Source organism: Callospermophilus lateralis, chromosome 20 (assembly GCF_048772815.1).
Source record: "Callospermophilus lateralis isolate mCalLat2 chromosome 20, mCalLat2.hap1, whole genome shotgun sequence".
NCBI lineage: Eukaryota > Metazoa > Chordata > Mammalia > Rodentia > Sciuridae > Callospermophilus > Callospermophilus lateralis.
In genome coordinates this window covers 1,674,570-1,699,850 of record NC_135324.1, presented here as the reverse complement: position 1 = coordinate 1,699,850, position 25,281 = coordinate 1,674,570, and the positions used below count along the sequence as shown (strand labels likewise).

Genomic DNA, 25,281 nt, shown 5'->3' with positions numbered 1-25,281 from the left:
AGTTTCCTTCAGAAGATGCTGCTATCCAGTGCCAAATGCCTGGTCCAGGTGAGCTTCCTGCTCCTCTGACTGTCCCCACAGCGCCATGACCTCAGGCAGGCCTGGCTCACCTGGGAGTCCCCATGTCCAGGCACCCGGAGGCCGGTCTTCCTGGACACCACTCCCCATGTGATGGAGACCAGATGGGCTTTTTGTGGTGTAGATACCCACTCTCAGGTGGCTGCCCTGTTGAGGGTGGTCCTCCAGGCCCACCTGAGGTGGAGGGACAGATTCTCTTATTCAAATAAAGATTCTTAAGTTGGGCGTGGGCGCATGCGCATTATCCCAGCAGCTCGGGAGGCTGAGGCAGGAGGGTCGCCCGCGGGTCTCTGGACAGTGTCTGTCTGTTTGGCAGACCTGGGCGCTGAGCCTCGGGCTTTGCACTTGTCGCGCAAACTGGGGGGGCTCTGTCCCCAGCCCGTTCTATTTTAATTTGAGACAGCAACTCACCCAGTGGCCCAGGGTAGCCCCAAATTGGCCATCCTCCTGCCTCAGCTTTCTCAGTAGCTGGGATTACAGGTGTGAGTCACTGTGCCCAGGGGACAACGTGGTTTAAATCTAGTCCTATTTCAAAATATTGTTAGGACCTTGGGCAAACTGGATGCCATCAAAATCAAGAACTTCTGCTCTTTTTGGGGGGATGGGTGGGTGGAGGTACTGGGAATTGAGCCCAGGGGTACTCCACCACTCCATCCCTGTTTCAATATTTGATTTAGAGACAGGGTCTCGCTGAGCTGCTCGGGGACTTGCAAACTTGCTGAGGCTGGCCTCCACCTTGTGATCCTCCTGCCCCAGCCTCCCAGGCTGCTGGGACCACAGGCAGGGGCCACAGCACCCAGCTTTTATGGGCCATTTCAGTTCTTGAAAGCTGGTTAAGCAAGATGCCATTGGTGTGTGTCCCGCCCATTCCTAGATGCAGCATGCACCTAAGGGAAACCAAGATGCAGGTCTGGGCAGAGACCTGTAATAGCAAGAAAAGAGAATTGATCCAAATGTCCGAAACAGGAAAATGGAGATAAAACTGAGACAGGTGTCTGGTGCAATCCCACTCGACTAGGACAAAGAGGCACCACTGGTACAAGCCAGGGTCTCCCTAAATTCTCCAAGGTGACCACAAAGTTCTGAGCCTCCTGTTTCAACCTCCCCAACAGCTGGGGTCACAGGCGGGGGCCACCACACCTTGAAAGACCCCAGCCCAGAAACCCCAGGCCCCATCGTGAAACCATCAGGGCGTGTTGCTAACCCACTAAACACCGGAGAGGTCTATCTGTTAATCAGTTAAGGGTAGTCTATTGTGAAAGGACAGGATGGTTGGAAAAAGAACAAAAAAAACAGGTCCCAGGGCATTCTTAGGCAAATAGGAACTGATAACATAAAGTGAAGAACAACTTTGCCCTTTAGGTAATCTATATGCTGGGTTCAAAATAACCAATAAGAAACCTGTTGCTTACCGCGCGCGCGAAACCTGCCCCATTATCCTATAAAAGACCTGTACCCCAAAGCCCGGGGTGCCAGTTCACCAAAGCTCCGGCTGAGGTTTTGCTGAGCACCCGCAGGCGTCTGTGTCTGAATAAACCTCTTGCGTTTGAAGCCAGTGCCTCGTGCGTCTTTCTTGGACAGGGAATCGGTGGGTCTTTCAACCTGGCCAGGAAGCTGGGCTTCTCCACCTCTGCTGCTCAGTGACGCTGTGCTTCAATGGAATAACACCCCAGCCCTTGCTCACCGCCTGTGCATCTCACATGCACTCACCCTTCCTAACCCAGGTCACCCCGAGTATATGACATCTCCTAAAAATGAAGACCCCCCTTTTTTTGGTATCAGGGATTGAACTCAGGGGCCCTTGACTCCTGAGCCCCGTCCACAGCCCTATTTTGTGTTTTATCGAGAGACAGGGTCTCGCTGAGCTGCTCAGGGCCTGGCTAAGTGGCTGAGGCTGGCCTCCAACTTGCGATCCTCCTGCCTCAGCCTCCCGAGCTGCTGGGATGACAGGTGTGCGCCACTGCGCCCGGCTCCCCTGAGGTTTTACTTGGTCCCAGTCCTAATCCTCTGGGCTGCTGTGATGACCCCTCAGGCTGGGCAGGTGTCACACAGACACTGGCTGCTCACAGTTCCGGAGGCACAGAAGTCAAAGATCAAGGTGCTAATGAGTGTGGCACATGGTGAGTGTCACCCCTCATGGATGGATGGTGCCTTCTAGGTGTCCCCATGTGGCAGAAGGGGTAGAGTGGCTTCCTTTGATTCTTCCCTGAGGGCACAAATTCCACTTCTGACCCCATTTTCCAGAAGACCCCACCATAATACTGACCACGTGTCCTAGCACACATGGCGGGAGGGACAGGGCCACATGGGCCATGTTCGACCCCTCTGGCTTCCTGATTTAAAAATCACCTCCCAAGAACATCTGGAAATCAAAAGCCAAGAGCTGCCCGTGATTTCCTAGGAGATCCAAAATGACTCCGCACCGGGAGAACAAAAATTTGGATGAACAAGACTATTTCATTAAAGATGGTACTCAGTAGGCGCACTGGTGCACGCCTGTCATCCCAGCTGCTCCGGAGGCTGAGGCAGGAGGATCACAAATTGGAGGCCAGCCTCAGCCACTCAGCGAGGCCCTGTCTTTAAATAGGCCGTGACGACCTTAATAACCATGGTTGACCCTATCACTCACTGTCATTAACTGTGGAACAGACATTGTAAGGCACCTTTGAAGTACTGTCACAAACATACACACTACCGGGCACATACCTACTGTATACATACGTACATATACACTATGATGCACCCTGTCATCCCACCTGCTTGGGAGGCTGAGGCAGGAGGATCACAAGTCGAAGGCCAGCCTCAGAAACTTAGTGAGATTCTGTCTCAAAATTTAAAAAGGGGGCTGTGGATGGGGCTGGGTGTGTGTGTGTGTCACATGCACGAAGACCTGGGCCCAATCTCTAGTACAGAAAGAAACTACTGTCCCCAGCCCTGCAGACACTCCCCCCACTACTCCCCCAAAAAACCCCACCAAATCAACTAACCACTTTTAAAACTAGGCCAGTGTTCTGCATCTCTCAGCCCCACATCCTCTTTCCTGACACGGGGTCTAAGGGCCAATGCTGGCTGCCCTTGAACTTAATGATCCTCGTGCCTCAGCCTCCAGAGTAGCTGGCATTGAAGGCTGTGCCCAGTCTTCAGGGAGAGACTGAACTCAGGGAGAATTTTTTTTTGGGGGGGTCGAACTCACGGACACTCAATCCTTGAGCCCCGTCCCCAGCTCTATTTTGTATTTTATTTAGAGACAGGGTCTCCCTGAGTTGCTCAGAACCTTACTAAGTGGCTGAGGCCGGCCTCCAACTTTCGATCCTCCTGCCTCAGCCTCCAGAGCCTCTGGGATGACAGGTGCGCACCACTGCGACAGGCCCAAAAATCCTTTTTTGGTCTCAATGCCGCCAGGAGTTTAGAATTTATTAGCATAAAGTTATAAAAAGCACCCTACACGATGATCTATGTGACGCGCTGCGGTAGACCTTATATAACTTGCAGGGGGAAGACATCCAAGCCACCCTTCTCACAATACAATTTTGCTGCACTGAATACCACAAAAGTTTATTTTTATTTTACAACAGATTTAAAAAAAGAAGCTCACTTTAAGGTAACTGGCAAGATGGGGTGAGACCTGCAGCCAGGCCCAGGGGAAAGAAAGAGCCAAGAGAAAGGCTCCCTCCGTCCTGTAGGCAGACGAGCTCAATGCTGGGGGAAGGCCGTCCCAGGTGGGTGGCAAGGCCACGTGACAACATGAGGCCCAGTGCCTCTCCGGGGTGCTGAGGACCCCCTGATCCATTCAGTACACTGAGTTCTGTGCATTAGGGTCCTGTTCCTGTAATTCAGCTACCCCCCCTTTTTTTGGCCCTGGGGATTGAACCCAGGGGCCCTCGACCCCTGAGCCCCGTCCCCAGCCCTATTTTGTATTTTATTTAGAGACAGGGTCTCCCTGAGTTGCTCAGGGCCTCACTAAGTGGCTGAGGCTGGCCTCCACCTTGCGATCCTCCTGCCTCAGCCTCCAGAGCTGCTGGGATGACAGGCGTGCGCCACTAGATGGCCTCATTTCTGGAGAAGAGTCGGCTGTGCAGAACGACGTCCTGAAGATCTCAATAAAGGACTGTTAGCTCAGACGTCAGGCCGACCAGGAGGCAAGTCTTAACATGCAAGGACTACTCAGAGATGGGTGACCTTACAATCAGCACTGGTTCATTTCCCAAGTGCCTACACGGGGCCAAGTGCCTGAGATATGAAGATGACTCAGGGGTTCTCCCTGCTTTGAGCCTGGTTTAATGAGATGCTGCGTAAGCAAACAGGGGACAATGGCGTCTCTGTGATGTTGCAGGAATACAGTCAAGGCTTCTTTTCTTTTGGTACCAGAGATTGAATCCTGGGACATTTAACCCCTGAGCCCCATCCCCAGCCCTTTTTATATTTTATTGAGAGACAGGGTCTTGCTGAGTGGCTGAGGCTGGCCTCCAACTTGTGATCCTCCTGCCTCAGCCTCCTGAGCCGCTGGGATTATAGGTGTGGGCCACTGAGTCTGCTTCAGGGGTGGGATGTGGTTGAGTTTAGCGAACCCCAACTTTAAAATGTGTGTATGTGCATGTATATGAGTTGCTATAGTTGAAGGTCTGAAACGACAAACTATTGTCATCAGGAGAAACTCTCAACACATAATCAGGTCTGGAACTCATCAGGAATCTAGCCTAAACCTCAGATGGAGGCTTACAGAAAGTTTTCCAAAAAGGAGGCTGAAACTGTAGGCTGGGCACAGAGATGGTCTTCCAGGGTAAGGACTGAACCAGAAAAGATTTCAAGGTCACCACTAGGCCCACATGTCATACCTCAGTATAATCTAGAAGCTGAGTATCTCTCTGCAGCTGTTTCCTTGAACTTGGCCACTACACTGGGCTTTTCTAAAGCTTTTAAGACAAAAAAGTATCCCTTTGCTGGGTGCGATGGCACATGCCTATAATCCCAGCAGCTCGGGAGGCTGAGGCAGGAGGATCACGAGGCTAGGGTTGTGGCTCAGTGGTAGAGCACCTGCCTCCTACATGGGAGGCCCTGGGTTCGATCCTCAGCAGCACATAAAAATCAATAAATAAAATAAAGGTATTGTGTCCATCGACAAGTAAAAAAAATTAAAAAAAAAAAAAAAAAAAGAAGGCCAGCCTCAACCAAAGCAAGGCCCTGAGCCTCAACCAAAGCAAGGCCCTGAGCCACTCAGCGAGACCCTGTGTCTAAATACCCTAACCGGGACTGCCCACTTGAGGTTTCCGGGAACCAGGTCCCTGCGACACTCCAGCACAAGCCAAGCTCTTCAGCGAAGGAGGAAATGCTAACCAGGGCGTCCCAGGTTGTATAACACTTTGCTTCTATTTTGAAAGTTCCACCACTGCAAAATAGGCTGAGAGGGATTCAAACTTAAAAAAAGTCATCCCCAATCTGTGCCTGCCGTAACTCAGCCAGAGAAAGTTTCGCCCACTTCTCGAGACCCCCAGGCCGGGCGCAGTGGCACACGCCTGTCATCCCAGGAGCTCCGGAGGCTGAGGCAGGAGGATCGCAAGGTGGAGGCCAGCCTCAGCCACTTAGCAAGGCCCTGAGCAACTCAGGGAGACCCTGTCTCTCCATAGGGCTGGGGCTGGGGCTCAGGGGTTAAGTGCCCGTGAATGCAATCCTCAGTACACTCCCCCAAAGGATCCCCTGCCTGAAGCCATCCATGACTCACAGGAGAACTGGGCCGTGTGTCACCTGAGCAATAAATACTGAAGTCATTAGGCAGGGAAGGCCGTTTTGGGGAACTCCCAGTCGGAATCCATGGGTTTGAGAAGGTCCCGAGCCAGGCAGTGCCCTGTTCTTGGCCCCTCTCAAGTTCTAGCCCAGCCCAGAGACAGCAAGGAGCTGTTGGGGGCACACAGCCTCTGGGGGCTGGGTGGGGCCTGTCAGCAAGCTGACGTCCTGGATGTACTTGGAGGGGCTGAGACACGGTTTAGCTGGCCTTCTTCTTGCTCTGGGACAGCGCTTCAATGTCACTGGGAAACCACATTTCCGGAGGAGAGGCCTGTCTGTGGATCAGCTGATGATGTAGGGTGGCTCTCTTTTTTCTGTTTTTCTTGGTCCTGGGGATTGAACCCAGGGCTGCTCAACCCCTGAGCCCCCTCCCCAGCCCTTTTCATATTTTATTTAGAGACAGAGTCTCACTGAGTTGCTGAGGGCCTCACTAAGTGGCTGAGGCTGGCCTCCACCTTGCGATCCTCCTGCCTCAGCCTCCAAAACCCCACTGGGATGACCGGTGTGTGCCACTGCACCTGGCTTTGAGTTTATTTCATTTTTTTTTTCCTTTGGTTGGTGTTATTCTGGGAACATATAGCTCTCCCCCACCCCTTCTTTTTGTCCTGGTGCATTATAGCTGGACATACTGGTGACATGTCACATAATCGCACATGCACGCAACACAACAATATCATCTGGCCAAGATCACTCCCCTTATTTCCCCTTTCTCTCTCTCACTTCCTCCCCGATGGGATTGAGTTTTGAGAAATGTACTTTGCAGTGATTTGATCCTTGTGCAAACACCCTGGGTGTGTTTACGCAAGCTTAGATGGCTCCAAGGCCACCAGGTACCGTAACTGTTTGGGCCCAGTATCATCAACGCAGCTTGTTGCTGACCAAGACGTCATGACGCATCACGTGGTGAAGGGTCCTAGGATTTAGGCATGCACTTGGGGTCCCAAAAGGTGTCCCCTGGAGATCAGGGGACAGCTACTGTACTGTATTTCTCTGCTGCGAATTGCCTTTGGGTTCTTCAGACATAATTCCTCTCTTTCTTAATGTTCTTTTTAGATATTTTTTTGGTCCCAGGGATTGAACTCAGGGGTGCTTAGCCACTGAGCCCCATCCCCAGCCCTTTTCTGTATTTTATTTAGAGACAAGATTCTAGCTCAACGTGGTGGAGGGACCAACCTTTAGAATACCTTGCATTGCCCCTTGCTGAGCGCTGGTTTCCGTGTGTTGGTGTCATTTAATTTAAGTATCAGTGCTCCCCATTCTGATCTTTAGACATTGACCAAATTCAATCGATTCTTGAAATGCTGCTAGTTGTCTCAGCAGCAAACACACACCTATACCTGCAGGACACACAGATGGGATCTGTCCTCTGGCTGAGCTAAACAGTGACAAGCCACTGATGGAGTGTCTTCCTTACCCCACCCCCCAGAGAAGAGAAAATGACCTCAGGAAAGGGTGTGAGACGCAGCAGAAGGAAATGAAGACCTGCAGAGGCCCACGCCTGTCAACCAGCAGCTCGGGAGGCTGAGGCAGGAGGATCGCAAGTTGGAGGCCAGCCTCAGCCACTTAGCAAGGCCCTCAGCAACTCAGTGAGACCCTGTCTCTAAATAAAATAGAAAATGGGCTGGGGATGGGGCTCAGGGGTCAAGTGCCCTTGAGTTCAATCCCTGGTATAAAAAAAAAAAAAAAAAAAAACTGTCATTTTTGTATGTCAAAACCCCCCCACCCCACCCCGCAAAAATAAATAAATAAATAAATAAATACAGAAATAAATAAAAACCCTAGGAATTTCTTAGGGCTCGACACTGTCACCGGCTGAGACAGGACAAAGATTTGTTTTTAAGATGTGCCTTTGTTCTATCAACACATCCTCATCTACTGTCACACACACAAAACTCAAGGGGTCCTAAAGTCTGCTACCAAAGTTCTATCTTCCTACCAACTGCCCACCCTCTCCTGTAGGTGGCTCTTCATGGGTCAAATAACCAAGAGAAAACTCTCTCCAGGGCAAAGCCTGCAAAGCCCCAGCATTTTCCAAGCAACACTCAGCACCCAGCACCCAGAACTCAGCACCCAGCACCCAGCACCCACAATGCTTGTAGCAGAGGAGGACATGTCCCTCCCCCAGCACCAGGGTTAGGACTTGGTGTTCCCTATGGCAGCAGGGGCAGCAGAAGAGCCAACTAGACTCTCAGGTTCTGAGAAGCAAGCACGGTCTTAACAGCTGAAGTCACTCACTACCGCCACACGCCAGGCCAGCCAGCGCCAGCGACCTTTCAGAGAGAACAAGAGAGCAGAGGGCAGACCTGGCTGACCTGGGGCACTCCTGCTCTCTCCATCTAGAGAGCCACTGTTACCAGGCATGGGGGTACACGCCTGTGATCCCAGTAGCCCTGGAGGCTGAGGCAGGAGGATTGCAAATTGGAGGCCAGCCTCAGTAACTTAACGAGGCCTTGAGCAAGTCACGGAGGAGGCCACTCAAAACAGTGGCCTGTAAATGCAACATAAAAAGGGCTGGGGCTGGGGGCTGGGTTGTGGCTCAGTGGCAGAGCACTTGCCTGGTGCGTGTGAGGCACTGGGTTCCATCCTCAGCACCACATATTCAAAAAACAAATAAATAAAGTCCATCAATAACTAAGAAAAATATTTTTAAAAAGAAGATATGTCTTTTCCCCGCCACCAAGTTCCCCCAGGGCTTCCTTGGGGTTAGGAATCAGGTTTTGTGCCACTTGTACAGCTATTCCGTGCACAGGCCTGGGACATAGTAGGTGTTCAATAAAACCCACCAGCCACACAATTGCATAGTAGCTATAATAGACACATGGGGAAGGGAAAATTTTTAGCTGGGGCACCTCAGGAAGGGCTTCCTGTGCCCATCCAATGAAGGACCAGGATAAAGGATAGAAAGAGCAACAATTTCATAAGGAGCAAATACATGTTCGAGTCCAACTCGGGTTAGAAGAAAGAAACTCAGGCGGCTGACCAAAAGACACCAGGCAGAGACGTAAACATGGAGCCGGCTCCAGAGAGTGTGCAGCAGAAGAGTTAAAAAAAGACACGAGTGGGTGGGAAACTGGTGTGTGATCAGATAATTTCTAGTCAACTGAGGAAAGGACTCACAATAAAATACGGGGGACAACCAAACGACTGTAAGGACCCTGACTTCATACTGAAAAACCCCAGATCTTCCTGGGGATGGGGAGGCTGAGTGTCATGTAAGATCCAGAAAACAAACCCATGTGACAGAGAAGTTTCTATACCACAAAAACACACCCTCACCAGGCCTGGTGGCTACTCGTGTCATCTCAGCAGCTGGGGAGGCTGAGGCAGGAGGATCGCAGGGTGGAGGCCAGCCTCGACCACTTAGTGAGGCCCTGAGCAACTCAGCGAGACCCTGTCTCTAAATAAAATAGAAAAAGGGCTGGGGACGGGGGCTCAGGGGTTAAGCACCCCTGGGTTCCATCCCTCAGACCAAAAAAGAAAAGAATCCATTCTTCCCTCTCGTGAAGAAATTAATGGCCCTGGCTCCATGTAGGTGGCTTTCAAAACAGCTCCTGGGTCCTTTAAATTTCTGGTCGTGCCATCTTGCCAGTTAGGATATTGCAAAAGCCACAGCAACATGACCCGGCGCCCGGGAGTGTCGACACAGGGAAGGCCGAGACTCCGTCACACGCTGAGCCACACTGTGGTCCTGCTTAGGGCCACCACAGTATTGTAGCTTCTGACATGGTGATTTCAGGCGACAGGAAGGATTGACAAACATTCCTTCTCTTCCCCTGTCACATGTCACAGCAGGTGGCCCGGCCATGTCTCCACTGAAGGCCACCTGGAGAAGGTTCTTTGAGTTTTTTGACACAATGCTCAATGTTTGGAGGAAGAACAGGTAGATCAGCCTGGGACCTAGACTTCAGACCCGTTTTCCCAGGGCTGGCAAGACACACAGACGAAATCCAGTCACGATATCACTGTGGCAAAGCCACAAGGATTCAGTAAACAGAGCAGGCACAGCAGTGCGCCTCAGTCATTCCCAGTGACTCGGGAGGCTGAGGCAGGAGGATCGCGAGTTAGAGGCCAGCCTCAGCAACTTAGCAAGGCTGTAAGCAAGTCAGGGAGACGCTACCTCAAATTTAAAACCATAAAGGGCTGGGGATGGGGCTCAGGGGTTAGGTGCCCCGGATTGAATTTGGTAACTCCCCCCTCCCCCCAAAAAAAGGTGACACCAAGTTTGACTCAGGCACAATGCCCACAGGTGGGCGCAGGACAGAGCTGAGGGAGGCCGCGGAGGACGCAGGGACCACAGAGCAGCCAGGAGAAGGCGGGGTCTGTGCAGGAGGGTGAGGCCGGGGGGCACAGGGAGGCCATGGCCAAGGGCAGTGGGAAACCTGGGCCTCTACAGGAGTCCAGAACCCAAGGCCCCCGCACCACCAGGGGTGGTACAGGGCGAGAAGGCACCATGGGGGGCAGGCAGGTGTCTGTGAGGACTCAGAGGGTTGGGGTCCCCACACTGACCCCGAGCTCCGGGAAGACAGGCCATTTTTTAAATTTTATTATTTATTTTTGTACTATTTATTTTATTATCATTTTTAAACTTATTTTTCTGGTGCCAGGGATTGAACACAGAGGCCCTCCACCCCTGAGCCCTGTCCCCAGCCCTTTTTCGATTTTATTTAGAGACAGGGTCTCGCTGAATTGCTTAGAGACTTGCTAGATGGTGGAGGCTGGCCTCCACCTTGTGATCCTCCTGCCTCAGCCTCCCAAGTCGCTGGGATGACGGGCATGCATCACCCACGGTGCCCAGCCCACTAAGCCTCTTTCTAGAACTTGAACAGCAAGGTGACCACGGTAAGAAACCACCAGGGAGCACTTCTTTCCCCACTAGTACCTACTACAAGCCAACGCTGCCCAAATATTTTCAGTTCTGAGCCTCCCGGGTGCACGGTAAGATCCCGGCTCTTGATTCCTTGTGTGGTGTGACTCACTGTGGCCAAGGATTTGCAAGCAGAAGGGACAGGGAACAATTAACTGTGGGCTCAGAGCCTCCGGTAGTTCCTGCTCCTCTGCCAACACAAACCAGCACATTCCACACTCCCGGCAGGAAGAGGGAGCCCAGCCGGGCTGGGGTGTGGCTGGGGTGTGGCTGGGGTGGCTGCTCGCTCAGTGTGCCCCAGGCACTGGGTTCCAGCCCCACACAGGGGAAAAGAAAAACAATCCACAAAACTGTCTCTGGAAACCCAGCAGCTCAGGAGGCTGAGGCAGGAGGATTGCGAGTTGGAGGCCGGCCTCAGCCCTTAGCAAGGCCCTAAGCAACTCAGCGAGACCCTGTCTCTAAATAAGATCTAAAAAGGCTGGGGATGGGGCTCAGGGGTTAAGCACCCCTGGGTTCAATGCCTGGCACCAAAGAGAGAGAGAGAGAGAGAGAGGGAGGGAGGGAGGGAGGGAGGGAGGGGAAATCCCTGCTAAACATGGAGAGAGAGGAGAGAAGCCTGCGCTGTTCCAGCCGCTCTGAGGTCACTTGGCGTGGCCTCACCTGGTGAGTATGGCACAGCTTGAGAATTCGCCAGTAGGAAGCTGAGAGCCAAGGACCTCTCTCTCTCTCTCTCTCTCTCTCTGTTTTTGTTTTCAGTGGTGCTAGGAAATGAACCCAGGGCCCTCTACCACTGCCCTGCCTTCTCGGTCCTTGGAATTTTTAAAATTTTGAGGCAGGGTCTCCAAACAGCTGAAGCTGGCCTCACCCTTGCGATCCTCCTGCCTCAGCCTCCAGAGCTGCTGGATGCCAGGACTCTTCACACTAAGTGCCACTTGGTTTGAACCCGTGGAGCTCCACCCAGGCGGTGCTGAGCTCTGGGAGAGCTGCGGGTGAACACTTTGTCGCAGCGCGGGGGCTGGGGGCTCGTGCATGAGGCCCTGGGTTGCATCCTCAGCACCGCATAAAAAATAAAGAAAGACGACTGTCATTTTGTGCACAAGCAAGAGATGGGAAAAACCGTGCTCTCTGTATGGGATGAACTGTAATGCATTCTGCTGTCTAGAACAAACTAGAATAAAAAACTTGAAAAAATAACACTTTGTTCCAGGTGTCACCTTCCCACGGGGGAGAGAAGAAACCAAGGCAGCTTTCCCCAAGAACCAAGTTCCCTGGAAGCCATTTCTGTAAATAGGACACTGTGGCCCTGGATGATGGATTTGTTTTTATTTTTATGTTTTGGTCCCAGGGATTGAACCCAGGGATGCTAACCCACAGAGCCCCGTCCCCAGCCCTTTTTAGATTCTGTTTAGAGACAGGGCCTCGCTGAGTTGTTTAGTTAGGGCTTTGCTAAGTGGCTGAGGCTGGCCTCCACCTTGGGATCCTCCTGCCTCAGCCTCCTGAATCCCTGGGTGAGCAGCATGCAGCCTTGTTAAAAGCACTTGGAGGAAGCAGCTCTCAGGGTGACTTCCAACAGGTGGACTTCAGTCCTGGTCCCATGGAGCTCTTCACGGGGATTTCTTGAGGCAAATGACGATGTCAAGGTCATCGTCAGATGGAAAAGGTGCCATCTGACAACTCAGTAGGGACGGTGCTGTCCCTAGAGTGCCTCATCATCAACCAGAGCGCGGCTCTGTGACCACGTCCTCCCATGTGGCATCAGAGCCGGGCCAGCCTGCTGCCATTCCAACTTGGAGACACCGCAATCCCAGCATCCTGTCACCTGCTGGTGACACTCGCGACTCGGACAGTTTCCCCAAGTCTCCCTCCATATTCACAACATCCCACTCCCTCTCCCTGGCCTCCCAGTCATCCAAAGACCCAAGCATTTTCTTTCTTTCTATTTTTTGGGGGGTACCAGGGATTGAACCCAGGGCCCCTCCACCCCTGAGCCCCGTCCCCAGTCCTTTTCAGATATTATTTAGAGACAGGGTCTCGCTGAGTTGCTTAGGGCCTCACTCAGTTGCTGAGGCTGGCCTCCAACTTGCAGTCCTCCTACCTCAGCCTCCCGAGCCACTGGGATTACAGGCAGGCACAACTGTGCCTGGATCGTGGAGCTACAAAAATTTTAAACAAAAGTTGGGATGATATTGCAAGATCCTTTGCAGAGTAATGGTTCATCACTGCCCTCAAGGGGCTTGGCCTTGGGAAGGGGCAAAGTCTCAGAATATTTCAATCAAACCAAAGTCCTGAAGTGGATGTTCAAAGTTCAAGATCAGTCGGCCAAGAAGCTGCTGGTCACATGCCAGCCAGGATGTGAAGGGTCAGTCAGCGCAGGCCGGGAGACCTATTTCTGGCATGTGAGCGAGGGAATCCAATATCTTAAGGACTGAAGTAGGAGACCCAAAGAGTCTCAATGAAAGCGCTACCTACTCTGGCTAGATTTATACCCCAAGTGATTCTTCTGGACCAAGAGCAACAAGAACGGGCGCAGGAGTGTCCCACGAGGGGACACAGCAAGGGCTACCTGCTCACTCACCAGACTGAAGCCACTCTGATGTTTTGGTGCCAGGGATTGAACCCAGGGGCACTCCACCCCTGAGCCCCCGTCCCCAGCCCTTTTTCCATTTTATTTAGAGACAGGGTCTCCCTGAGTTGCTCAGGGCCTCGCTAAGTGGCTGAGGCTGGCCTCCACCTTGCGATCCTCCTGCCTCAGCCTCCTGAGCTGCTGGGATGACAGGTGTGCCCGATGCTGTTCTGCTTCTCTAACCCCAACTCCTTCAAATACCGTAACTAGAAGCCGGCTCAGCCTATGACACATTCTGCTATGGGAACCAACTCTCCCAAGTCCCTCAAGGTTTCTTGACACTGGGAGACAAACAGACTGTACCATGGGGAACGGGCTTCTAACAGAGTGGCTAAAATGAAAAAATAAGTGAGAGCAAAGACGTGAAATATCTTTGCCATGCATTGCCAATAAGAGTGTAAACTGGACAAGTATGGTGATGCACACCTGTCATCATAGTGGCTCCGGAGGCTGAGGCAGGAGGATCTCAGGTTGGAGGCCAGCCTCAGCCACTTAGTGAGGCCTAAGCAACTCAGCGAGACCCTGTCTCTAAATAAAATAGAAAAAGGGCTGGGGACGGGCCTCAGGGGTTAAGCACCCCTGGGTTCAATCCCTGGGACAAAAAATAAAAAAGTGTCAATTGGGGACTGGGGTTGTGGCTCAGCCGTAGAGCGCTTGCCTAGCCAAGTGTGAGGCCCTGGGTTTGATCCTCAGCACCACATAAAAATAAATAAAGAAAATAAAGGTATGGTGTCAACTACAACTAAAAAATAAATATATATTTTTTTAAAAGTGTCAACTGCTATAACTTGAAAACTGGCCCTACTCACTACAGCAGAATAGAAAGAGATCCTCCTACCCCCAACTTCATACACTGAAATCTGACCCCAGTGCCTTGGAATGTGACTTATTTGCAGACAGGAGCTTTAAAAGAGGTAATTAGGGTTCAATGAGGTCATTAGGGTGGGCCCCGGTTCCATATGACTGGTGTCATACACAAGAGGGCTCCTCACTGACCCACAGAGAAGCAAGATCACGTGGATGTCAGGCCACCAAGGACAGAGGCTTCAGAAGATCCTAATTGGGCCTCTACCTCACAGCAGGCTCCAACCTCTGGCAGACAGGCGTCCTCTGAGCCTCCCAGCTGTGAGCGCAGTGCCAGCAACACAGGCACCAGGACTGAGCCTTTCTGCTTTATTTATTCTTTGGAGATGGGGGTCTAAGTTGCCCAGGATGGTCTTGAGCTCCTGGCCTCAAACAATCCTCCTGCCTCAGCCTCCCACACAGCTGGGACAACAGGTGAGCGCCACAGCACCTGGCACTAACGGCGTAAATACATTATGATACACCACATCCTGGAATAGTACTGAGCAACGAAAACGGAATTCAGACTGCAAATAATGTGGGCGCGGTGGCCCACGCCTGTAACCCCAGTGACTTGGGAGGCTGAGGCAGGAGGATTACAAGGTGGAGGCCAGCCCCAGCCACTTAGCAAGGTCCTAGGCAACTCAATGAGACCCTGTCTCTAAATAAGATACAAAACAGGGCTGGGGATGGGGCTCAGGGGTTGAGCGCCCCTGGGTTCAATCCCTGGGACCAAAATAAAACAACAACAATAAAATCCGTAAGAGTTTGTATTGTTAACACAAAGTCTCAGAAACAACAGTGAATTAAAGGACACAGATACAGAAGAACACACACAGTGTTATTTATTATTTACCCATAATTCAAATCAAGCAAAACGAGTCCACAGTGTGAGAAGTTAGCCCACTGGGGCTGGGGAGGTAGCTCATGGGGAGGATGCATGCCTAACACGTGGGAGATTATGGGACAGATCCCCAGCAGCCCTTAAAAAAAAAGGAAGGAAGGGGTTGGGGCTGAGGCTGGGCGGCAGAGTTCCTCAGCACCACATCAAAATAAACAAACAAAATAAAGGTATTGTGTCCAGCTACGACTAAGAAAAAATACATAAATAAATAAAAAATAAACAAGCCGGGCTCTGTGGCACACACTTGTCATTCCAGCGGCTCGGGAGGCTGAGGCAGGAGGATCGCAAGGTGGAGGCCAGCCTCAGCAACTTGACAAGGCCCTCAGCAACTCAGGGAGACCCTGTCTCTAAATAAAAAAATAAAAAGGGCTGGGGACGGGGCTCAGGGGTTGAGTGCCCAAGGTTCAATCCCCAAGACCAAAAGGTTAAAAATACAAAAAAATAAAGGTACTGTGTGTATCTACAAGAAAAATTAAAAAATAAAAGGTTGGGGGGAGCAGCATAGTGACCCCCAGGGCAGGGGGCTGGCACAGTTGAGGGAAGCACAGGGGGTGTCTGAGTTCATGAGAATTCTCCAAGTCCTTCAATCATTCATGCACTTTTCTGTGTGGGTGCTCTTTATTAAAATACAGAAGCGACAATTTACTTAAAAACCAGAAGGGCCACTCTGGTGGCAGTTGGCAGAGATCTTATCCCAGCGCTCAACAGGTCAGGTTCTTCACCTGCTGCCATGAAACATTTGAAAAAGAAATACCGCTCTGCACACAGTCCCCAGCCTCCTGTCTTGAGTGTCACCCAGGACAGGTGACACAGTTCAACGCTCGCACCACCTTGGCAGGAGGGAAGCGTTCCCTTTCACTGAAAGGAAAATATATTCCAGTGGACGTTCAGAGTAAGAAAACAGCCAGTTAATACCCAGCCACAGCAGCTTGGGAGGCTGAGGCAGGAGGATCACAAGGTGGAGGCCAGCCTCAGCCAACTCAGCAAGACCCTGTCTCTAAATAAAATAGAAAAGGGGCTGGGGACGGGGCACAGCAGTCGAGGGCCCCTGGGGTCAATCCCTGGTAGAAAAAAAAAATAGTGGGGGGTCATGACCTAGGTCAGGGGACATTCTCAATACTGGACAAAATAAACCCACGCTGGCCTCCACCCTGAGAGAGGGCAGCCCCAGAAGGCCACCAGGAGAAGCCAGCCATCTTGACTCATAAGCCTCAGGGAGCACCGAGGGCCACCTTCCATCTGTCTGGCGAAAGTCACAGAACCAAGGCCACCCGTGCAGGGGGGAGGGGGCGCATGCAGCTGCGGGTCCCCTCACAGGGCCCACCCCGGTCCTCAGGCTTCTTTGAAGTCCTTTTCCTGGGACCTGTCACGGCTGGTGGCAGCGGGCAGTCCCGGGCGACGGGAAAATGGACAACAGAATCAGGCTGACAGGTCGCCAAGGCAGGGATGACGTCACCAAAACAGAGCCGCGGGGACAGCCACAGCCCCACAGCAGGGCTGCAGCTGAGGCCCGGAGCAGGAGGCCAGGGCTGCGGGTCACCCTGGAGGCGACCCGAGGAGGCTTCCGGAGGAGACATCCTGAAACAGCTATTCTTCTTCTTCTTCTTTGTTTTTTTTAAAAATATATCTTTGGTTGGAGGAGCCAACCAGGATCCCTTGGTCCCTTTTCATATTTGTGTCCCTGGAGCTGTGGGTGGAGTCCGGGCCTCACTCCTGCTAGGCGGGCTCTGCCTCCCAGCCCCAGCCCAGCCCAAACGACTATTCTTAAAAAATTGTTTTTTGGAAAATCAGTCTAGAAAACTAAAACTGAAACTAGCCCCAGACTTCCAAAAGCCCTGTTCCCATTTCACCCAGCCTATCACTTTGACCTTTGACCTGCAAATCACTGTCCACAATCACCATTCAGATAAAAATGAGCAGGGCCAGGCGGGCCCCCCACCTGGCATTGCAGCTGCATGGCTGAGGCTGAGGCAGGAGGATCACAAGGTAGAGGCCAGCCTCCGCAACAGTGAGACTCTAAGCAACTCAGGGAGACCCTGTCTCACAATAAAATACAAAATAGGGCTGGGGATGGGGCTCAAGGGTCGAGGGACCCTGGGTTCAATGCCCAGTACCCGCCATCCCCCAAAATTTCTTTTTTTAAATGTAGTAAAGTGTAGGGGCTGGGGATGGAGCTCAGCTGGTAGAGTGCTTGCCTTGCATGCACAAGGCCCTGGCGCACACACACAAAAATGTTCTAACCATAAATGTAAACTGTTTGTCAGTCTTTAATGCTGTGTGTACAAATGGGGGAAAGTCAATACAGAGAAGATGTGGGAACCAACAACAATAGCAATCAACACACTGCAACGTGTCTATGCAGCAGCTGCACACAGGACAGTGTGGAGACCCACTAGAAGACACTAACACATAAGTGTTTGCATAACACAATGACAACCTTATACAGGAGCAGGAAGCCAGTAGCCAAAAAGTGGCGAGACAGGGGAATGGTTTATGTCTCCTGCTTGAGAACCCTTCAAAAGATGACATCAGTTGAGAGCAGGGTTGAGCGTGACTGTCATCCCTCTGGAGGCTGAGGCAGGAGGATCGCAAGTTGGAGGCCAGCCTCAGCCACTTAGCAAGGCCCTAAGCAACTCAGCGAGACCCTATCTCTAAATAAGATATAAAAAGGGCTGGGGACGGGGCTCAGGGGTGGAGTGCCCCTGGGGTCAATCCCTGGGACCAAAAATAAATAAGTAAATAAATAAAATAAAATCACAGTTGGTCCAAAAAAGGGGAGTAGAGGGGCAATTAAGAAAGAAAAAAGAAAACTATTGCCCCAAGTGGTTGCCAACAATTACCTGCAAGGACACACTAATAAAACTATTTTTAGATGCCTTCTGCATCCCAGGGTCCTGTCTGTTTGCTCATGCGCTGGATCATAAATGTCATGCAGACAGGGTGGCGAGGACGGTCATCTAATGGTGCTGATCCTACGACTGAGGCCACACTATGCTTTCTTGTCAGCTTTAGAAAAAAAAAATATCCAGCAAGCCAAATGTGCCTCTGTTCAAAGCCACTGCAGTGCGATGTAATGACAGGGACGTGGTCTCCCTCTCCGGTGAACCAAAATTGCCACCAGGGCAGAAAGACAAACACATATCCTGCTGAAGGTGATTCTTCAAAAGATGGGATCAATTAGAAAGTAGCGCAGTGCTACTTTCCACACTCTTTCAAGAGCCAACCGGGTAGATACAGGTCGCCAGAACTCCAGACTGTCTGGATGACACAATTCACTTGCAGAGATGAGAAATGATTCCTCTTTCCAAAAGCCTCAAGTTCTCTCAGTAGCTCAGGAGGCTGAGGCAGGAGGATCGCAAGGTGGAGGCCAGCCTCAGCAACTCAGTGAGGCCCTAAACGACTCAGTGAGACCCTGTCTCTAAATAAAATAGAAAAGAGGGCTAGGGAAATGGCTCAGGGGTCGAGTGCCCTACAGTTCAATCCCTAGTACCCCAGATCATGCCTCAAGTTCTCCTGCCAACTCATTCCACCGGAGTCCAGGGCTGGGATCGCTCACCATTTTACAATTCCTTGAGGACAGGCACCACCTCTGGTCCCTGAGTCAATCTCCAGCAACGCCCAATACATACGTGGCAGATACTCAAAACATTTCATGAATGAATGAAAAAGTGCTCATCGTTACTCTCCTCGGTACTCAAACGTGATACAAGCCTCCAGCATGTATTAGTCACTTAAATGTGGTCAGTCTGGGTAGCAAAGTAAATAAAACAATAAAAACGGACAGAGAACACAACAGGGTCATGGACACCAAGCTTTAGGGTGCACAGTATCTTCAACTGAAGTATTTATAACTACTTTCCAGGCTGGGTGTGGTGGCGCACACCTGTCATCCCTGTGGACCAGGAGGCTGAGGCAGGAGGATCGCAAGGTGGAGGCCAGCCTCAACCACTTAGCAAGGCTCTAAGCAACTCAGTGAGACCCTGTCTGTAAATAAAATGCAAAATAGGGTTGGAGATGTGGCTCTGTGGTTAAGCACCCTTGGGTTCAATCCCCAGTCCCCCCATCCCCTCAAAAAAAAACAAACCATAACTACTTTCCAGTTCTTAGACTCAAATCTGAACAAATCCTCCCAAGTTTGAAGACAGAAACACACTCCCAGGAGACTTTATTAAACCATAGATGAGAAGTCATGCGGCTAATCAGCTGTGGAAGTCACAAGGAGGAGACAAGCGTTTGTTCTTTCAGAATCCACAGAGGCAGTATTTCCAATGGGAAGAACCAACTAGTTGGACAGCCAGGAATTAGGGGTGAGAGCAAGGTTTCCGTATTTGCAGATCCAGCTGAAGACTAAGGTAGGGAACACTTCTGACCCATGAAGTACCCTGCCAGAATTCAAGAGCTTCAAGTTTGGGGATCACACACCCCACAAATGTGCATCACAAGTCGCAACTGCAAAAAGAGACAGGGCTTTCAACGTATGGCCAGCAGAGAGGCTCTTAGACGACATCACTAAGAAAGGGCAAGGAAGGTGGCGGAGGCCAGGTACCAGGTGGCAAAAACTAAACCTCAAGCCTTAGGGGCACTTGAAAGCCACACAACCCGCAGGCTGGGCCCAGTCTGCTACCTGGGCTTGAATCTCTGCTCTAGGACTTGGGCGCTGTGTGACCTTGGGCAAGTGACTTAACCTCTCTGTTCCGCACATCACCAACAGACTTGGCTGCCAAGCGCACCGCGAACGCCCAAATCTCTGCTGCGACGATCGGTCTCAGCGCTGCCACTGCAAGGATCGCTAGGTGGCCCGCCTGAGGTCCCCAAAACGTCGGAAGGCATCGCAGCTCCACGGCCGGGCACCAACTCCCTCCGCCCGTCCCCCAGGAACTTTGCAAAACTTCCTGCAGGATCTACCGCGACGTGCTGCTGGTGACAAAAAGCTCCCTGTCTCCCGGAGCCCGAGCCGTCTCACATGGACACCAGTGTCCGCGGCCAGCCCCGCGCCACGTGACCCGACTCACGGCTCGGACTCGGTCGGGCCCCCCGGGGAGCCTCCACCACCGACGGGGCCCCTAGACGGCGGAGGGGGACACGGCGCCCGTCCCCAGGGCGGCCCGGGCCGGCGGCGGGCGGGGTCGCCGCCGCCTCTCCCAGGCCCTCGCGCGGGTCCCGCCGCGGCGCAGCGCCGCCGCCCGTCGGGAAGGCCCTCGGCGGGGCCCCCCAGCGCGATGCCACCCGTCGACCTGCAGCCGGCGACCCGCACCCCCGGGGCCGAGGTCACGCCCGGCGACCTCTGACCCCTCCGCGGCCGGGTGCGGCCCGGGCCTGACGCCGGGGCGAAAGCGACGCCGAGGATCCCCCGCGGGGCCCGTCCGGGGCGGAGGCCGTGAGGCGCGGGCGACCCGGAGGCCGCGGCGGGGGAGGGGGCCGGGCCTCGGGCCAGGCCGGGCCGCTGCTTACCGCGGCCGCTGCGCTGGGGGCTCCGGGGGCCGGGGCGCGTCGCCGAGGAGGGCTCCCGCCGAGGAGGAGACGCGACGGAGGACAGAGGGGAGGAGAAGTCCAAAGCCCGGCTCCTGGGGACTCCTCTGCGCTGTCGCTCAGCCGCCAACGCCGCCGCTGCCGCCGCCTCTGGCTTTATGGCCAAGACTCCGGCCCCGCTCCCACTTCCGCCACCGCCGCCGCCCCGAGAGGAAGTACCTGTCACGAGACGCTTGACGCCGGGGGTGCGTGGGAAGAGCCCCGCCTCCACCTGGCGTCACGTTCCGGCCGCGTAGGGGCTGGGCCGGGGTCACGTGGTACAAACATGTCTGCCCCCTTCTCGGGCGCCGCCATCTTGGAGAGCCGTACCAGGAGCCGGGCGGCGCCATGTTGGACCCGCAGACCGATTCCTCAGCCCTCCATCCCCACGTTCCTCCACAATAAAGAATGCCAGAGCGACAATTGCGAGGGTCAACCGGCCCTTAGCAGTAGTGTCCCTATCGGAAAGGAACCCATCAGCCAATCGAGTGTCCTGAGGTTTGCAGGCATCATCAAAGCTTGCTGTACGGAGGAATTCAAAAGCTTGCTGCAGGAAAGGACTTTACCAAGGAGAAATCTCTAGAGCGCACAAATGATTTGAGAGATTTGCAGAAGCGACAAGAAGAGCCGTCATCTTTATGGTGCACCTATACTATAAGCTTGGATCGGCGCCTTTTAGCCTGACTTTAACCCCCTACAGAACATGATCATCACCATTTCACAAATAAGGAACTCACAAGAAGGACCCAGCTCCCACATTAAAGGGAAGGCGGGAATGGGAACCCCCTGCCTGTCGGGTGCCTGGGTGTGCTCTTTGTAGCCGAGTGAAAAATGTCTGCACCGTGTGTAGCTGGCAATAGAGGCCCAGAGATGGGTTAGACATAGCCCAGGAAAATCTTGGTCAAGCTCATAAAAGTATGAAGCACCTTCCCAGCACCAGCCACATCTGGATTATTTATTTTTAATTTTTTATTTTATACTTTTTTAGGTACTGGGGTTGAACTCAGGGGCACTCACCCCTGAGCCGGGGCCCCAGCCCTTTTTTCTATTTTATTTAGAGACAGGGTCTCACTGAGCTGCTCAGAGCCACGCTAAGTTGATGAGGCTGGCCTCCACCTTGCGATCCTCCTGCCTCAGCCTCCGGAGCCGCTGGGATGACAGGCGTGCGTCACCACGCCAGGCACCTTCAGCAACAGGCTCTTCTCATAATCTTTTCCTGTTTTTTGAACACTGAAACTCCATTCTTTTGGTTGTTCTGTCCCGAAATCTGTAAATCATTCTGAACTCCTATAATGACCTCCAAGATAATATATTCCAGGTCTGGGATTCTGGCTCAGCGGTAGAGCGGTTGCCTAGCAAGTGTGAGGCCCTGGGTTCGATCCTCAGCACCACATAAAAATAAATAAATAAAAGAAAGATATCGTGTCCATGTACAACAAATATATATATATATATATATATATATATATATATATATGGTCCCAGAACCTATATAAATGATCTGATTGGCAAACAGGGTCTTTGAAGATGTAAAGATCTCAAGATGACATCATCGTGGATGATTTAAGTGAAATCTACAACCAATAACAAGTATTCTCATAAGAGGCACAGTGGAGTCCCATAGAGAAATCCATGTGAGGTGGAATTTAAGATTAGTGTGAGAACAAGCTAGAGGATGCTGACATCCACCAGAAGGTGGAAGAAACAAACAAAAAAAAAAGGCAATTTAGAGAATTTTGGCTGGGGACAGTGGCGCTGTCCTGTAATCCTAGCAGCTCAGGAGGCTGAGGCAGGAGGATTGCAAGGTGGAGGCCAGCCTCAGCCATTTAGTGAGGCCCTAAGCTACTCAGTGAGACCCTGTCTCTAAATAAAATATAAAAAGGGCTGGGGATGGGGCTCCCTGGTTAAGTGCTCCTGGGTTCCATCCCAGATAACAAAAAGATTAAAAAATAAAATAAAAGTAGATGGGCACTTGCCTGGCATGCATGCGGCCCTGGCCTCCCGAGATGCTGGGATGACAGGCGTGTGCCCAACATCTGGCTCCTCATATATCTTTTGGAAGGAGTGGAGGGACATCAACATTGAGTTGGCAGCAGAAGCCAAAGTAAAAATAAAATAAAACAGCTGGAGACGGACTTGTCTTAGTGATGAGATTCTGGACACCTCTATGGAGCTATGGTGGAGGCCACCTGCTCTCTACCCTTTCCCTCTTGGTCCCCGCCCCAATGTTCAGGGCTTTACCCCATGCTTAATGGAAAATCATGGCCGCACCCAGGAACTGGCCTTAGCAGAAGCTGTGGTAGGATCAGTGCCCAGGACCTAGCCGACTGGACTCACAGAAGACCCTGGTGATACACGCTAAAAATGTGGAGGATGGGACATTTCTGCTAGAGTTTGAATTTTCATGTTCGCCCAAAGCCCATGGGTTAAAGGTTTGGTCTTCAGAGTGGCCCTATTGGGAGGCTGTGGAGCCTTTAAGGGGCGGGGCTTAGCGGGAGGTCTTTAGGTCTTTGGTGCTGTCCCCAGTCTTTCCCTCTCATTTTCTCCCTGGTCATGAGCCGTTTCCTGCTCCACCATGATGAACTCCCACCATGAGGCCAGAAGCCACCTGCTCAACTTATCATGGACTGGAGCTTCCAAAAACCTAGGAACCAAAATAAACCTTTTTTCTTTATAAGTTGGTTATCTCGGGTCATTTGTTATCCTGGAAGCTAATGCAACTCCTGTGGAAAAACTCTCACCAATGAGTCTCAGGATTTGCAGACGGGGGCTGAGAAGTAGTCTCTGTTTCTCTTCTCCCCAGAAGACTGTCCTGCGTGGCCTTGTGGGACCAGCGGTGTCCGAATTACCAAATAAAAATGCTGTGCTAAAATATTCTTTGCATTTATCTGAAATTCAAATTTAACTGGGCACCCTGAATTTGCTCTGGAAGCCTGTCCCTATTAGGGACTTACTGAGTTGCTTAGGGCCTTACTCAATTGCTGAGGCTGGCCTCCAACTTATGATCCTCCTGTCTCAGCCTCCTGAGCTGCTGGGATTACACGTGTGTGTCACCATGCTCAATTTTGTTTTTGACATTAGTGAACATCAAGGGGACCAGAGTTGCTTCCATCTAGCAATGATTTCTGCAGTGTAGGTGGAAGCCTTCCCCTGGCTCTTTCTTGATGGACCATGAGTGGGTTTGCTGTGATTTACCTAGCCAAAGCCCCTGCCTGTGACTCTGAGATTGAAGGACCACCCCCCGATTTTGGGACTATTTCCCCTGTGCCCTGTGTCACCTGCAGGCCCTACAGAGGATGTCAGGGCCAGCGAGCAAGGCCAAAAAGCAGCCGTGGTCCTGTGTCAACTATTAAAAGGGCCACCATTTCAACCGCCTTCTGGTGTCACCTTGGTCGTAAATCACATGACTGTTTCTTTCTATTTCTAGATTCGGTCCTGGTCCATTCATCTGTTTACCTGTCCCTCTGCCAATCCCACACTGTACTCAGAGTCCTGGCCGAACTGTCCTGATATCTGCGGAGGCGATCCCCTAATTTTCTCCTTCCTTCCCAGGTCCCCTTAGCTATGGGTGGCCTCCACTAGAAACTGAAACATAAAGTTGTCAGTTTCCACACACACACACACACACACACACACACAAAATCCTGCTAGCTGGGCACATTGGCACACGCCTGGCTCAGGAGGCTGAGGCAGGAGGATCGCAAGTTGGAGGCCAGCCTCAACAAAAGCGAGGCCCTGAGCAACTCAGCGAGACCCTGTCTCTAAATAAAATCTTAAAAGGGCTGGGGACGGGGCTCAGGGGTTGAGTGCCCCTGGGTTCAATCCCTGGTACCCAAGGGGGGAAAAATCCTGATAGAATATTGGCCAGAATTACATGAATATATTCTTATATATATTTAGTTGGAACTGTATCAGGTTGTACCACCCCATGAGGATGGAAATACTTTTGTCTGTGTATGATACAGTTTCTTAAAAATATTTATTTCTTAGTTGGAGATGGATACAATACTTTTATTTTATTTATTTATTTTTAAGTGGTGCTGAGGATTGAACCCAGGGCCTCACACATGCTAGACAAACTCTCTACCACTGAGCCACAGCCCCAGTCCTGCAGGTGGAATTTTTATGAAATGACAATAATGGCCTACATACAATTTTTATACTGGTTTTTCACCTATTGTCATATTAAATGCAGTTGTTATGTTACTCAATAGTATCTAAACGTCTAAAATATTAATATCACTTTCCACATTCTCCCTCATCATGTCAAAAACATTCACTATTAATAGGTCCATGGCTGGGGAACTGCAGGTTGGTGCAGCCACTCTGGAGAGCAGGGTGGAGATGCCTCAGAAAACTGGGAATGGAACCACCCTGGGATCCAGGTGTCCCACTCCTCGGTTTATACCCAAAGGACTTAAAATCAGCACACGACAGGGACACAGCCACATCAGTGTTTATAGAAGCTCAATTCACAATAGCTAAGCTATGGAACCAGCCTAGGTGCCCCTCAGCAGGTGGACGGATAAAGAAACTGTGGTTCATATACACAGTGGAATATTACCCAGCCATCAAAAAGGATGAAATGATGGCATTTGCTGGTAAATGCACGGAGCTGGAGACGATCATGCTGAGTGGAATAAGCCAGTCCCCCAAAACTCAAAGGCTGTATGTCCTCTT

At 51.8% G+C, this 25,281-nt stretch overlaps 1 protein-coding gene across 1 annotated transcript in view; it reads right to left on the bottom strand.

Annotated features, from left to right (window-relative positions):
• Positions 1–20,775, bottom strand: part of Rab7a (RAB7A, member RAS oncogene family) — a 31,394-nt gene extending 10,619 nt beyond the window's left edge. The window contains exon 1 of the mRNA XM_077106234.1: positions 20,545–20,775. The gene's annotated coding sequence lies outside the window, so the exon portion shown is untranslated. The remainder of the gene's footprint in view (positions 1–20,544) is intronic.
• Positions 20,776–25,281: the final 4,506 nt, after the last annotated feature.